The sequence below is a fragment of the Ruditapes philippinarum genome, unplaced genomic scaffold (genome assembly GCF_026571515.1).
Source record: "Ruditapes philippinarum isolate M1 unplaced genomic scaffold, ASM2657151v2 ctg316_1_1_1_1, whole genome shotgun sequence".
NCBI lineage: Eukaryota > Metazoa > Mollusca > Bivalvia > Venerida > Veneridae > Ruditapes > Ruditapes philippinarum.
Window position 1 is genome coordinate 44,493 of NW_026855923.1, and position 15,515 is coordinate 60,007.

Here is a 15,515-nt window from a genome sequence, read left to right on the forward strand (position 1 = left end):
AAGAAATGATTTATCTTCTAACATCACTTTGACACCTGGGCATTTTTTAACATTAAATCCAAACACCGGTCTCGTACCAGACTTAGAAGACGACGATGGTGATGAAAACTATTTACCTGTCGAAAGTTCAACTGAAAACTGTTAAAGATTTGGAAAAAAAAGGACAAAGATTACTGAATGAGTTCTGGAAAATTTGGCGTGATCAGTACCTTGTGAGTTTAAAGAGAGCGCCTTCAGACTCAATTAAAATCAGGACGGATTGCTGCCAAAACAATACCGAGTGTGGGTGATGTGTGCAAATAAAAGGAAAACTTTACCTAGAGGAAGGTTGGAAAATTGGTCGCATTGTTGAGTTAGTGATAGTAATGATGTGGAGAAATTCGATCTGCTAAAGTACAGCTACCTTCGAAGAGACCTGATAGGCAGACCTTTGAGCTTACTTTATCTTCTTGAATGTGATAAAAATCTCACATTTATGATGACAAAGGGATACGAACATGAGAAAAGTGAAAAGGAAAACAGATAAAAAAGTATCAAAACAGAAAGGCAGCGGAAATATTGCAAAAAAAAAAATTAAAAACTATTTTAAGTAAAAATTATAAAAAAAAAATCAATGATGTTAATAACGATGATTATTTCATAAAATGAATATGTGTTAGTTTCTAAAACATTAAACAATACATTCTGTATCGAATAGAGACAGCGAAGACAGTCTTTAATTGTTTGACATCTATAGCAATGCCGTGTTGAAACACTCAGGAAGAGATTGTGAAAGACTATTTTGTATATAAGCACTTTTATATATTCTTTTACTTCATGATATTTGGAAATAGATCATATGTATTGCATTAATTTGACACTTCTAAGTTAATCAATGTGCATTGTTGGATAGATGTTTCTAAAATCTTAATAATTAGCTCTTAGTTAATCATTTTTCTTAAAAACATGCATATTGTGTTTTCTACTATAAAATATTTGTATGCTAAATTTTCTATGGCGGGAGTGTCGCTAACATAGCGATTATGTAAACGAATACTTGGTATTTAAATGCTGTTCTTTGAATATGCTTCCTTAAACTTTATTGTATGTTTTATACTCCGTTTATTGCTCCTTTGGTTTTCGCGTCCAAAGTCTTATTATATTACATTGCTCCTTTTAACTTTTCCCGCCATTGAATTCCCGCCACAAACTATTTCACGTGCTTTTTCAATAATAGCATTGTATAAATAGCGACCGCATGGTCACAGAAGTTTAGTGTGTGTTAAAAAGTATTGTAAGAAGGAAAGTGATTGAGATATGAAAAGGATTTTGATGTAAAATACATTTAATAGTAAAAAAAGTGTTAGAGAGATAAAAACTTGTGGATTGTAAAAGTAAAGATAAAAAAGTGTTTAAAAATTGAATATTAAAAGTAAAACAATGATAAAAACAAAAGTCAGCAAAATCAGCAAATTTTATACATTTGACCTTGAAGATCAAAGTCATTTATGATTGTCAAAGTTAGTAACATCTTTTTGAAGGTTTTGTTCTAAGGGTTGTTTTTGCCAAGTATGAAGATAATACATTAAGAACTTAAACAGTTATGATCAATGTTTAAGTTTGGGGGTCAGCAACGGGAACGCCGACTTGACTGTAACAATACCTCTATTTTTTCCTTCGTGAATAGGTCCGTTTAAATTTTTTTATTAAACTAAGGCATGTAATATGCAACTGTTTATAACAAACAGTAGAAAAGAAAATTACGGTCAAAAATGACGGTCAAAAATCAACTTATATCACATAAAAGAATACAATTATGACTGGCTAACTAAACAAAAAATAGAAGATCATATTGTTCAATTTCAGCTACTGAATTTAAGTAAAATTTAAGTAAGTTAAATACAAACATGGTGGCAAAGACGGAATTCAATATTATTTTACAAAGGAACAAATGAGAGAGGGAACGGAGAATGAAAAGTATCATCTAAAATTTAACATGATGCTTTAACAAAATATAGATTGTTTTATAGTAGAATGTTTTATCACAACTATTTATTAAAAGGTCGGTCAAGTTATCTACTTGCAACGGCAACCGTTTTTATCCGGTTATTCCGGGTTATTTTTACCCATACTACCAGGGAAGCATGTTAGTAATTACAATTTAGATTCAATGCGACAGTGTTGACAGAAAAGAAGTACTTTATTTAAGTAAGGATTTTGTTTTATATCTCAAGTGCGAATAATATTTTAGTCTTTCTTGTAGTGTTATGTAATTATTAAATTTTTAAGCTGTACAAATAATTATGTTGTCGATCATATGTATACTGATCAATGGTAAGCGTTTAAAACTTATATAATAATGGACTTTTTACTCGATGCGTCTTGTCATTGTATTTTTAACTGGGATTTATTAATTGTATGACATTATTTATTATATAGCAACATGTTTTGAATTCAGTGATGATATTTGAAGCTTAACTTCATACTGACATGATTGTATGAAATAGATGGTATACAAATATGTTTGTGTGGCTCATAACTTTTGTGATCATTTTATAACATGATAGATATCTTGATTAAAGAAAATGTGCACAAATAAATAATAATTGAAAAAATTAAAATGTCAGAAAAGGTTAGAACATTAAGCAATAAAATGTGAAAGCAATGCTTTTTCTAAAAATTTTATGTTTTCATGCCCAGAATACCAGCTGCGATATTGATAAGTCGTAAGCCATACACTACATCATCGTAACCATATGATCAATTCTTATGCCACCGCTGCATCAGCACAGTGTGTGTGTTGTGTGTGTGTGTGTGTGTGTGTGTGTGTGTGTGTGTGCGTGCGATGGTGCGTGCGTGCGTGTGCCCTTTAGCTTATATGTCGAATTAAAAAAAAATCTTCTTAAAAACAGTTAGCCCAAAGTCATCCAAACTTGGCAGGATTGTTTCTTTGGTAAAGGGCTTCAAAAAATGTTCAAAGCATTTGATTCCATGCAGGAATCTGGTTTCCGTGGCAACCAAAAGAAAAAGAAAGAAAATTAAAAACAAATTTTCTTCTAAAGACTCACAAGGCCTAAAGCTAAGAAATTTTGCTTTTGCAAATGGCATTATCTATTGGACCTCTACCAAGATTGCTCAAATTATAGCCCTGGGTTCAAAATTGACCCCTTTCCGGGGGTCATTGATTTATGTACATAGTCGTATATTATCGTCAAAAATATACTTGTAATTCTATACTTTTGACGCCATTATTTTTCACGTCGTTTTTTGTGTTTTTCTTTCTTTCTGGAACTTTTTATTTCTATGAATGATAATGATGTTGTGATGTTCTTTTTTTCCTTTGTTTGCAGCTGTCTGTTCTCCGTTTGGAACAAATTTTCTGGAATGTCATGAGTGAAAACTTTTTATGTTCATATAATTATCATTTTTTCTTTGCTTTTGTCAAGTGACCACAGAATTATTATATTTGTTAATATTGTATGTAACGAGATACTGTAAATGTATAAGTTACCGAAATATACTAGTTCTTCTCTCTTTTTCATAATATAAAATGTTAAAAAGTCTTAGAGGTTTGATATTTGGTATCAATATAATCTTTAAGTCCTCTACCAAAGTTGTCCAGTTTTTGCCCCAAGTGTCAAAAAATGGCCTGCCCGGGGTCATAGGTTTTCCTTTTATGATTATAGTAGAATCTTTTAAAATATCTTCTCTAAATCTACAAGTGCTTAAGCTTATTTTCTATAGCATTCATTGATTTCATATCAGCCAATGCGTTTCATTGCAAACTGTAAATTTTCATAGCAACCAGCAAACATTTACTTTCCATAGCATTGATTGAATTTATAGCATGCGCTGACTTTCTCTCTGAATTGAGGCTAGAGGTAAAATGTTAAACATGAAACATTGTGCGCCCTGGGGGTCATTACATTCATTATGTACATAAGAAATACAACTTAAAATCTTTTCGTCTAAAGAAAAACAACTCATATTGGAATGTTGTTTTTTTACATTTGTACATTTTATGCAATTTTGCTAACAAAAATTCAATAGCTGGGAGTAAGTCTAAAGGTCATGACCTCTAGCAAGACAAATGTTTGCTTTTCAGAGATATTTTATGAAATGATTAGAGATCATGAAATCTAGCAAGAGACATGTTATCTTTGCAGGAATAATTATAAATAAATTTGAGGCATTATAAGGACATTATGATTTATATCATGTAAATAATGATGATTTAAATCGTAAATGTTTTTTTTTATGATTTTAGAAATATTGGTAATGCTTTATTGGAAAGGTAGTATTTAAAAAAACTGCATCTGCATTTCAAAGTTTAATACAGCTATGTTACACAGTAAACACCCAATTTTTGTCAAGGAAAAATTATTTTATTCTTAAATCAACTTTTGCACTTAGGCTTTTGTATCTTAGCATTGTATTTCATTTCACAGGCTGAAATATAACCCTAGCCCCCAGATTCACTCAACACTACTGCATTATGGCAAAGTTCAATTGTACAGAAACAAAACTTCTGTTTTATTTTTACTATGTCTATTTTCAAAACACGTAACTTTTTTAGGGTATTTCCCCGATTACAATATAACCTTATTTTCGGTTTCCGTCAGTAAGATATGATACCTAAATACGCGTAATTTTGTTTTACAAACGTGGTTAAAAAAAACCAAAAAACAATTAAAACAAAACAGCAACAACAAAAAAACTTGTTGATAATGGCAGATATCTATTATATCCATTGAATTATTAATTAACTCATGTATCGTGTTTGATGTTTAATATAATACTTATTAGAGCACAACAAAATTTTATTTTGGATTTATCGCTACAAAATGGAAAAAAGAAATGTCTCATTTATTTAAAAAAAATACAGAATTTGACATAAAGCACTGGGTTTCATTATAGATTAAGAGTGAACAACAACGGAAAACAACTGTTAATTATAAAGCAATTTGTTACAGTATTAACATATTTGGTACAAGAAATCATTCAAAGTTATGAGTATCAAATTGTAGCCAAAATCTATCAAAATTTAAACTGTTTAAGTTCTAACAATAGTTGCTCCTCAGTCGTGTAATAACTTCTTTCAAATACCTCTAGCAGCAGATGCCCAGACCATACTGGCCCTGCAGCATCTTGTAAATTTGAAGCGTTGACTACCTGCAATAATACAAAATTTACAGATGAAAATAGTTACTGCATCAACCAACTTTTGTAAAAGTCCGGACGGGGACACAAACGTAGAACCCGAGAAGAGTAAGACAGCTCTCCATATACTTTGTATATTCGAGCTAACAAATAAAAAACAACAACATTTGTTTTTACAATCGTTGTTATTGAAATTTTTTAATGACTTTAAACAGTAACAGTGACATAAAATTATGGAACTTAATTTATTAAAAGCATGATTTTTACCAATAAATGTATTTCCCAACACTTGATTCATTTACTAACTTTTTGTTGTGATATTAAGTATATTTACAAATATTTGCAGTTTTACAATTCAAATGGACGGCAGATTCTTTCACAAAATAATGGAGAGAGTGAAAAAAACCCACTGATATACGTCAGTGTATCTTAAGGCCTCAAAAGACGGTAGGATTTTGCAGTACAATACCAATTAAAACTAATATGTATGTAGAAGCAAATCTTAATGTGTGAAGGCTTCTATGTCTTGAACTCATACAACTTAATACTAGATTTACAGGCTAGGACATGCTCTACCTCTTAATATTTGTTGTATAGACCTCCCACTATGACAGATCATGAGATGACATATTTCCCAATTAGCCCCTGATGATATGTGTAATTAATGAAATTCCAGAACAATTAGGTCTAAACTGTAAATATAATAGAAACATGGGTTAAAATGATGTTGAAAAACTCTTCAACTCTTCAGGAGACTCAACGTTGTGGTATGTTCCAATCCCAAATTATTCAGAAAATGATTTATGTCAAGGTATTGAACTGTTCACTAATCAAGGGCGGCCGGATAACTTAGTCAGTAGAGGCGAAGTACGGTATTCCGAGGGCGCCAGGTTCGAGTCTAGGTAAGGCTGCACATTAATCTCGCCCTGTGACAATTATATACTTAAATAAAAAATGGAGGGGTTTCAATCATTACTCCTGGAAAAAATATGTTTTAGTGAGTTATGTATGGAAGAGATAAATTGGGAGGGGACTGTTTTTAGGGAAACCTGATGATTTCTACAACGCAGATTTACGGTCTGTGTTGTATTGCTTTGAAAATTTTACATCATATCTCTAATTAGTGTTGTACAACTAAATCCCACCGTCTGTTGAGGCCTTTATGGAAAGCTGCATCTACGAAAAAATTTGATAAGATATTAAATTTTATCAGCTAAGAATACAGAGTGCCAATTAGTGATAACAAGAATCTCAACTCAGTGAAGGAAGACACTTAGATTTTAGAGTGTTGAAAGTTTATTTTTTAGATAAGAGTACGGTATCCTGTTAGGGCCATCGCGTTATACACATAACTCGAAACATAACGAAACCACGACGGTGAAAATAATTGTTGTGTCTTTAAATTAGCCCTTTTCAAAAGGGTTCATTATTGCATTGAATAAACGTTTTCTTGCTATTTTTCCCAACATCTAACACACATCTAACTCACCGTAACTATTACATTAAAGTCAATTTCAAATTAAACTTACAAGACATGTTCTTCTTTTATGTAACTTTTTATGAACATACCTTTTTATTATCATTTTTTGCAGCAATTGATTTCATGAATGAAAAACTTAACCAAGCATTCTACTTGCAACAACAAGTTTTACTTAAATTCAAATAGTTTTTTTTTTTCGTCTCATCAGATGTACATCTAATACATCACAATTAAAATAAATAAAACTGATAAAGTATATATGCCATTCAATACAGAATGATATAACACGGGTAACCAAAGCTTACATGGGTAAATACAATAAAATCATATTTACATACATGCACATAATTATATACAATACACTTCAAATGTATTTGGAATGCTGTGAATAGATTTATCATTTTGTATGCATCCGCGCCGAAGCGCGACACCCTTTATTGGAGAGAACTTAATATATACGAGGGTTGTTCGGAACGTTTTGAGACTGGGTCAATATTTAGCGTTGGAAAAGATAAAATCAAACAAGAGTTTACTATGTATTACTTTAATACCTCATCTATTATTAGTGTAAAATTTCATAACAATAGCTTCATGTATACAAAAGCTACAAAGCGTTAGGCACAGACACTACCGGTGACCCGGCGCACGCAACGACGTTATCCGACGTTGCCGTTATTTCCAGAGTTTAACGTCACCGTAGAAAAGTCAACTGCTACTCCTTTTCAAAGTATCTTCCTTCACAACGTACACATTTCTCATGCCTCGTAACCCACTTGGCGAATACATTTCTATACCAGTCAGATTTAAATGTTGCAATAATGCTCATAACTCTAGAGCGCAGTGTAACTAGGTCCTCAAACCGGATTCCTCGTACTTCGGATTTGATGGCCGAAAAAACGGAAAAGTCCATTGGGGCCAGGTCGGGTGAGTAGGGTGGGTGAGCGATGCGGTTAAACCCGAGAACATCAAGTTCCAGAGAAGTGGCAGATGCTGTATGCGCAGGCGCATTGTCTTGATGTAGGTAGATGTTCTCCAGATTCGCAAGCATTTCCGGCCGCTTCTTACGGATAGCGTTGATCAGTTCCCGTCTGATTACCTTAAGCAGAAATATCGGAGCTCGTACTTAATACAGATACAGGTGAATTAATTTCAAATAATTATTTTAATAATTAAGTAAGTAATCAATTTTAATTATCTATATTATTTATATATTTATTTTTAATTATTTTCATGTTAAATAAAGTTAACATAATTACTCACCCTGCAGTAATAGTCAGCGTTCACCGTCTCTCCCTTCGGTACAGCATGTGTTAACAGCATCCCCTTCCGGTCCATGAATAGAATAAACATATGTTTCCCAACGGATTTTGGTTACACGTGCTTTCTTCGGGGGTGGAGACGACGTGTGCTTCCAAACTGAAGACTGCGACTTTGTTTCTGGGTCGTAGTAGTAAAACCAGGACTCGTCGGTTGTAATAATTCTGTCTAAGAACGCGTCGCCTTCTCTCTGGTATGAACGTAGAAACTGTCGAGATGCTTTTACTCGGTTTTCTTCCTGATCAGCCGTCAATAATCTCGGTACCCAACGGGCCGAAACCCGAGACATCGCAAGTGTCTCAGTTAATATTTTGTGAGCAGTTGCCGTACCTACATCACAAACCTCTGCAACTTCTCTTACTGTTATGCGACGGTCGCACTGAAGCGCGTTTCTTGCAAGTGTCAGTTTATCGTCGATGACGGATGGGCGACCGCTCCTTTCCTTGTCTTTTGTTGACTTTCTGCCATCCCGAAACTCTTTATGCCATCTAAATACCAATGGTCAACTAACAGTACGTCCGTTGTTTGCCTGTTCTAGAAGTTGCTTAGTTTCTGTTGGCGTTTTCCCAAGATTAACGCAAAACTTAATAAAAACACGCTGTTCCTCTTTTGACGGTGTTTCCATAGTCGTTGTCTTGTCGCGCACGTATTGCTATAATGATCTGCGGTAACGGCTTAAACAACTAGCGGAAATGACGTCCTTAAGTTGGAAGTGACGTCATAAAATTTTCGTGACGTTTGGTGCAATTTTAGGGGCTCTTTTTATTCAGTAAGAAAACTTATAACAAGAAAATAGTCCGTGCGCCAGGATGCGTAGACAGGTGTTGCTATGGAAACGATTATATGCCGTATAGTAACGTTACAACGTTTTAAAGACATAACTCGGATAAATAACATATTAAGCTATAATTTTGTATTAAATGATATTCGCAGCTGTAATTAGAAACAGAGAAAATCATATTGTCTCAAAACTTTCCGAACAACCCTCGTATCTTATCACCAAATTACTTTTATCCTAAGAATGTAATATAGCCGTTTTCCATTAAGTATTTGTATATGTTTATGTATGTATACTACTGATGTTCCCCGCTATTGTGGGACTTGTGCATTTTGTAAATAAATTGAAATTGAATTGAAATTGAGATCATCAGACCTCTGATTGCTGGCGGCATCCATTTTTGCGTATCAAATTGAGTTTAATGAATCTCATTTACAGCCTAAATACATTATAACCAGTCTACAAATAAGTTATGCGCATGCTTCACTTTAAAATACGACTTTACTAAAACGAAAAATTAAGACCGACTATATAAAGTTGTTTATTGCTTGGTGAAAAACGAATTCGAATGTAAGTGACAGAAAGCATTTATAATAGCTAAAACACTGTGAAATTTGAAAAGGCGTATTGTTTTAGGAATAGTATATATAGCTTATATTCTTTTAAAACAATTGGGTCATTCACAGCCCAGGTCATTGGCAAAGCTCAGTTATTTTTAGATATGATCATTCCTCGTCATGCGGCAAGTCTTTCCCGAACACACTCTTCTAATTACATGTACATTGAAATAGTGGCAATGGAATATTCTAATTAGGATTCAGAATAAGGACTACATAAAGGAAAGGAAAGAAAAAACCGACAGCATTTTATAGTAGTATAATGATCACTTTAGAAGTATTATATACTTCTATATTATTTATGCGCATGTGAAATGAGCCTCAGTGGCATACATCTTAGCAATAAAAAAAATGAATTAAAATAAAAACTTTATATACGAACTTTATTGTTGAGCACTCCTTTAATACCTCGTTGGTAATTTATGTAATATCATATTTGTCATTTGATAATTATCTGTCATTTTCAGCTATAAAATGTCTTTTCATGAATGAAAGTAAAACATGTTACATAGGATAGATCATAGAACGGGTTCTATATAAACATAACTAGATCCAACACACACGTGTAGTAATGTAATAAAAAAAAACGTTTGTATTTTATATACATTGTATATTTCTTTAATAAAAAGATGAGAAATGTTCTTAACATTTTTTAACTTTTCTTGCATAAATGTTTATCTTCAGTAAGTTAATAAATCTACGACAGAATTACTGATGATTATCTTGAGGAAGTTGAGTAGATTCCATGGAGTCTTACACTTAATCAAAAAAGAAACTATTTAAAATAATGAATTTAAATAAACTAATATTCATTGGTAAAAACAACAACAACGTCAACAAACCTATGATCTTTTATACCAGCACTGAAACTATTCATAGTTTATTTTCTGGTGAAACCAACAACATTAACACAATCATGGTAGTCTATTTATAGTATAAATAATTTTAACAGATATATATTATTCACTAACTGAAATATGTACTTCAATTAAATAGAACTTTAACTGGTTTAAATAAAACAACAAACAAACAAGATGGGCGGCGGTCAAACAATAAACATGGATTTTGAGGATTGTGGGTAACCAAGATGGCGGTTTGAAATTTTTCAGTGGAACAGAGGTATTTTAATTATTGATAAAGTGATCAATATTGACTATTAAACATGGATAAAAACTTTTCTAATATTCGTGGATGTGAGATCGGTACAGTTAATGGACAATATATCGGTAAATATGGTCCCCTTTCAGAGGAATACAAGCCATCACCTCGAACAAAGAGAGCGCGCCATTCTACTGGTCAGTCTACAGGTCAGTCGTCACCTTACAATAACAATACAACACATACAATCAAATACAATATGAACAATTTAACCTAGAAGAAGCCAAACAACTACCGTCAGATGAAAAACTGGATATGATTCTTGAATCTTTATCAAACTTTGGGCTATTGAAACTAAGAATTGACAATATAGAAGCTCAAATGTATGTTAATTGTGCAACACATGAAATTACTGATGAACGTTTGAGATTGTTAGAATATAAAACACTTGAACTTGAGGCCCGTCATAGGGAATGCAATTTGATTATTTCTGGGGTTCCCGAAAAGAGAGACGAAGACTGTATTCACTCTATCGATGAAATCCTATACAAAGATTTGAAACTAACGAACAATGTCAAGATAGCACGAGCACACAGAATTGGTCGCGTATTTACACCCAGAGCCCCGCATTTAGAACAACAGCGATATCAAAAACATCGCAGTATTTTTGTAACGTTCAGCAATGTTGCAGATGTCGATACGATAATGTCAAACGCATTCAAACTAAAGGGCACAATAATTGGAATATCAAGAGATTACCCCCGTGAGATTAGTGATGCCCGTCGGGTACTTTAAAGCTAATAGAGAAAATACGGTGCTAAAAATGTGCAAATAAAATTTCCAGCATCATTACACGTTAACAAGCAAATAATAAAAGATATGTTCCCGGACTGGCATAAAACACTGAGAGGACAAAGAGACTCTGATCCGTCAAAGCGTATTTCCGAGGCGGTCAAATCTAAATACAACTCCATGCAAAAGGCATTCAGTCAACAATTCGATCAATTAGACGATAATTCAGATATGTCCGAAGCAATGGATCTTGAAAACGAAATAATGCACGAGGTAACCCGCCAGACCCGCAGCGAAGATGATGCATTCAGCTGTGATACTGTTCCCGCTACTGTAGAAACATTATCCCCGAACAAAAGTAAAGTACGCTCAGATCTACCACAAACTAACAATAGGAAGACCCAGATAAGTGCTGTCCAATTAAACTCTCCCAGAGGGAAGCAGCCCGCTAAACATACTACGTCAAGGCAAAATGACAACTTACGCCGGGAATCTTCCTCACCAAGGTACCTGGATGAGTTCTACAGACATAGCACAATTTACCTCTATTTCAATTGACACTACAGCAGATTCCAACGTCAAACCTGTAAATTTTACCGGCAATGATTAGTACCGGCCGGGGATAGTTTCATCTTCGCCTGAGACCGTTAGTGATGTTATTTCTAATGACCACTTAAGTGTTGTATATAATAATACCGTTGACAATATTTCATACGTGTGTAAAAACTGTATCCAGCTTCCAAGTACTTCGACTAAATTATCATGTGAACATGTTGACAAAAACTCAATTTCTCTCGAAAAAGAAACAAGTAATTATTCACCGGAAAACCGTTTTACGCGTACACATTCCAGCACAGTGAAAGACCAGTGTATATTGCATGAAACATGTTATGATCTTACGCCGCCAGAAAAACTGAAAATTTCCAGTCTTAATGTCTGTGGACTTAAGACACGCATTCAATTTCCAGACTTTATTTTGCTTTTAAATTCATATGATATCTTATGTGTACAAGAAACTAAGTTGAATAGAACATTATGATATAATAGACTAGGTTTTACTTTTTATTCTAAGCCAAGAAAAAATAATTACCTTAGGAAGTCTGTACGTGGTATTGCTTTCTTTATTAAAAATACTATTGTTGACAAAATAGAGGTTTTAGAGTCACTATATGAATATGTTTTTTGGATAAAAGTAAAAAGCTCTCTATTGAAAAATTTCGACGACGATATCATTATTGGAAGTGTCTATATACCATCAGACCAGTCACGCTTTTTTTAAAGAGGATGAATTTTTTGATTTTCAAAATTTAGTCTCTGATATGTGATGTGCGCATAATCATGTCATGTTAATTGGAGATTTTAATGGGCATACTGCTGATAAGCCCGATTATGTTGTTTTAGATGATTTAATTGCAAATCAGTTAGATCTAGATGACACATTGTTCAACCAAATGAATACGCCCCAACTGCTGTCAACGTTAAACGTTCCATTACGTAGTCTCTATGGATAAAAAATTAAATGTTGTAGGAAATAAAATACTTGATTTGTGTAAAAATAATGAAATGCTTATTGTTAATGGAAGAATTGGCCGAGACAAGCCGAAGGCAATTTTACATTCAGAAATACATCTGAGATAGACTACGCTTTATGACGGTCACTCTCTACTTGCACTCTCTATAGACTGTAATGTTATGCATAAACAAGGTGTAAACAATAACAACGAGATACTACAAAATAATGATAATCAGCATACTATTCTCAAACCACCAAAATGGCAAAAATCACGCGAACCTAATTTTATTGAAAATCTTAACGAAAACAATATTACTGAAATAAATAATATTTTGACAACAATCGATACAAGCAATGTGACAGCAATCAATAGTATTGCTCAGAAAATATCTAGTGTCTTTAAACAGGCTGCTTTTGATACATTCCACACTCCGTCAAATAATAACAATTTATTACATTCTAACAATAATAAAATAAACAGACCCTGGTTTGGGCCTCACTGCGAAAAAGCTCGGCGAAAATACCATTCAGCACGCAAGAAGTATTATTTGCATAAAAATGACTTGTATAAACATGAATTAAGTTATGAACGAAAATTGCGTGAAATAAGCAGGAATAAACCGAGAGATTATTGGAAAATCTTAAATCGTGTAAAGCAGCAGTCGTCTCGTCCATTGCCCGAAAATAATAAATTTTAGTACATTTTAAAGAATTGAACACCCATCAAGAAACTGAACAGCCTAATTTACCAGAAATGAATTTTGATACAGATTATTCTAACGAATTACTAAACGGACTTAAAAGTGAAAGTGAAATAAATAAAGCAATTCTAACTCTGAATACTGGAAAGTCTGCCTCCCCATATGATTATATTAATAATGAGTATATTAAAAAGTCATCTAACCATTTATTGTAAATGTTTTAATATAATCCTTGACACTTGTCTCATCCCAGAAACATGGCTTATCGGCACAATAAAACCCATTTTTAAGAAAGGTCGGGAACTTTCGGCCTATAACAATATTAAGTTGTCTTGGAAAAATTTTTACCTCTGTTTTAAATAACAGAATTACGAATTTCCTGAATGTTCATAATATTTTGTATGAAAATCAAGCTGGATTCCGAGCAAAGTACTCAACAGCAGACCATGTATTTACACTTAAATTTTTGATAGATAAACTAAGGTTACAGAAAAAAAAAATTTTGTATCATATATGGATTTTTCGTCTGCTTTTGATAAAGTTTTGCGCACGGGCCATTATGGTATTAGCTTATTAAAACAGGTGTAAATGGGAAAATATTTCAAGTAATACGTAACATGTACGCAGATATAAAATCATGTGTGTCCTCTTCTAATGTTATTTCTCTTTCTTTTCTAGTCTAAGCGGAGTAAGACAAGGAGAAAATCTTTCCCCCATTTTGTTCTCTATATATTTAAACGATTATTAAAGTTATCTAGAGCAAAATAACCCAGGAATAACCTTGCATTACCAAAGTAATGATTTTGATGTGTATTTAAAACTTTTTGTATTGTTATATGCAGATGACACCATTATTGTTAGCGAGGACAAAATATCATTCCAATCAACACTTTCTAACTATTGAAAAGAATGGAAACTTGAAATAAATATGAGTACGTCAAAGGTCATGGTTTTTGGCACGAAGAAACCTGAAAATTTTTCACTTCACTCTTGATGGCAAACCCCTTGAAATTGTTAAAGAGTATAAATATTTGGGAGTGGTATTTTCGTCCTCTTGGAGTTTTCTTAGTGCTAACAAATCGCTTGCCTCTCAAGCAAATAAAGCTATGCATCTTTTATATAGTAGACTATTCAATCTAGACTTACCTATTGACCTTCAACGTAAGCTTTTCGATCAAACTATTTTACCTATTCTTACATTCAATTGTGAAGTTTGGGGTTTTGAAAACCTCGACATTCTAGAAAAAAATACATACCGATTTTCTCCGAAAAATAACTCATTGCAAAAAAAAGTACACCTTTATATATGTTATATGGTGAACTAGGTCGTTATCCCCTAGACATAATAATCAAAACCAGAATAATCAGCTTTTGGTCTGAACTTTGTATTTCACATGAAAATAAGATATCTAGCAGTGTTGAACAAATGTTATGCTAAACATATATATTTATCCTTTTTTGTATTTCACAACAGTCTATATATCTGAACTATTTTTGCGCCATTTTGAACAATCTTAAGGCATGTCAGCACGCGCAGCATTCATGTCGTGCAAGGAGTGACGCAGACTAGTTTCCGCATGTAGGTCACGCGCCAGTCCACTTTCGCACATAAGTATTGCTAGCTGCATGCGCTTTTTGTTGGGGTTCTTTGCGTTTATTGGAGTTGAAATGTTGTTGTTGTTTGGTTGAGTTGTTGTAGTTCAAGTGTTTAACTTGCTTTAAGACTATTGCTAGTATACAATTATGATACATAATTTTATTTTAATTGATTTTATAATCATGCTTTCACTTGGACTTAATCTTTACAAGCATAAAAGATAGACATTTTCAGCGAAAACGTGTTAAGTAAAACAGAGTAATTTCGTAACAATATCACCAAGCACTATTTTATGACCTAATGAACCGTATTTGGACATTTTGCTACTTCTTAAACTTCGGAACACCTCGCTGATTATTCCTAATTTGAGAGAATGATGGAAATAGCCGACATGTTGCTTTTTTTCGCAGATGCAATTCGACTTATCAGAAGTTCTCACTTTCCCGCTATTTGAACAATCAAATAAATCTTCAACAGCTGTAA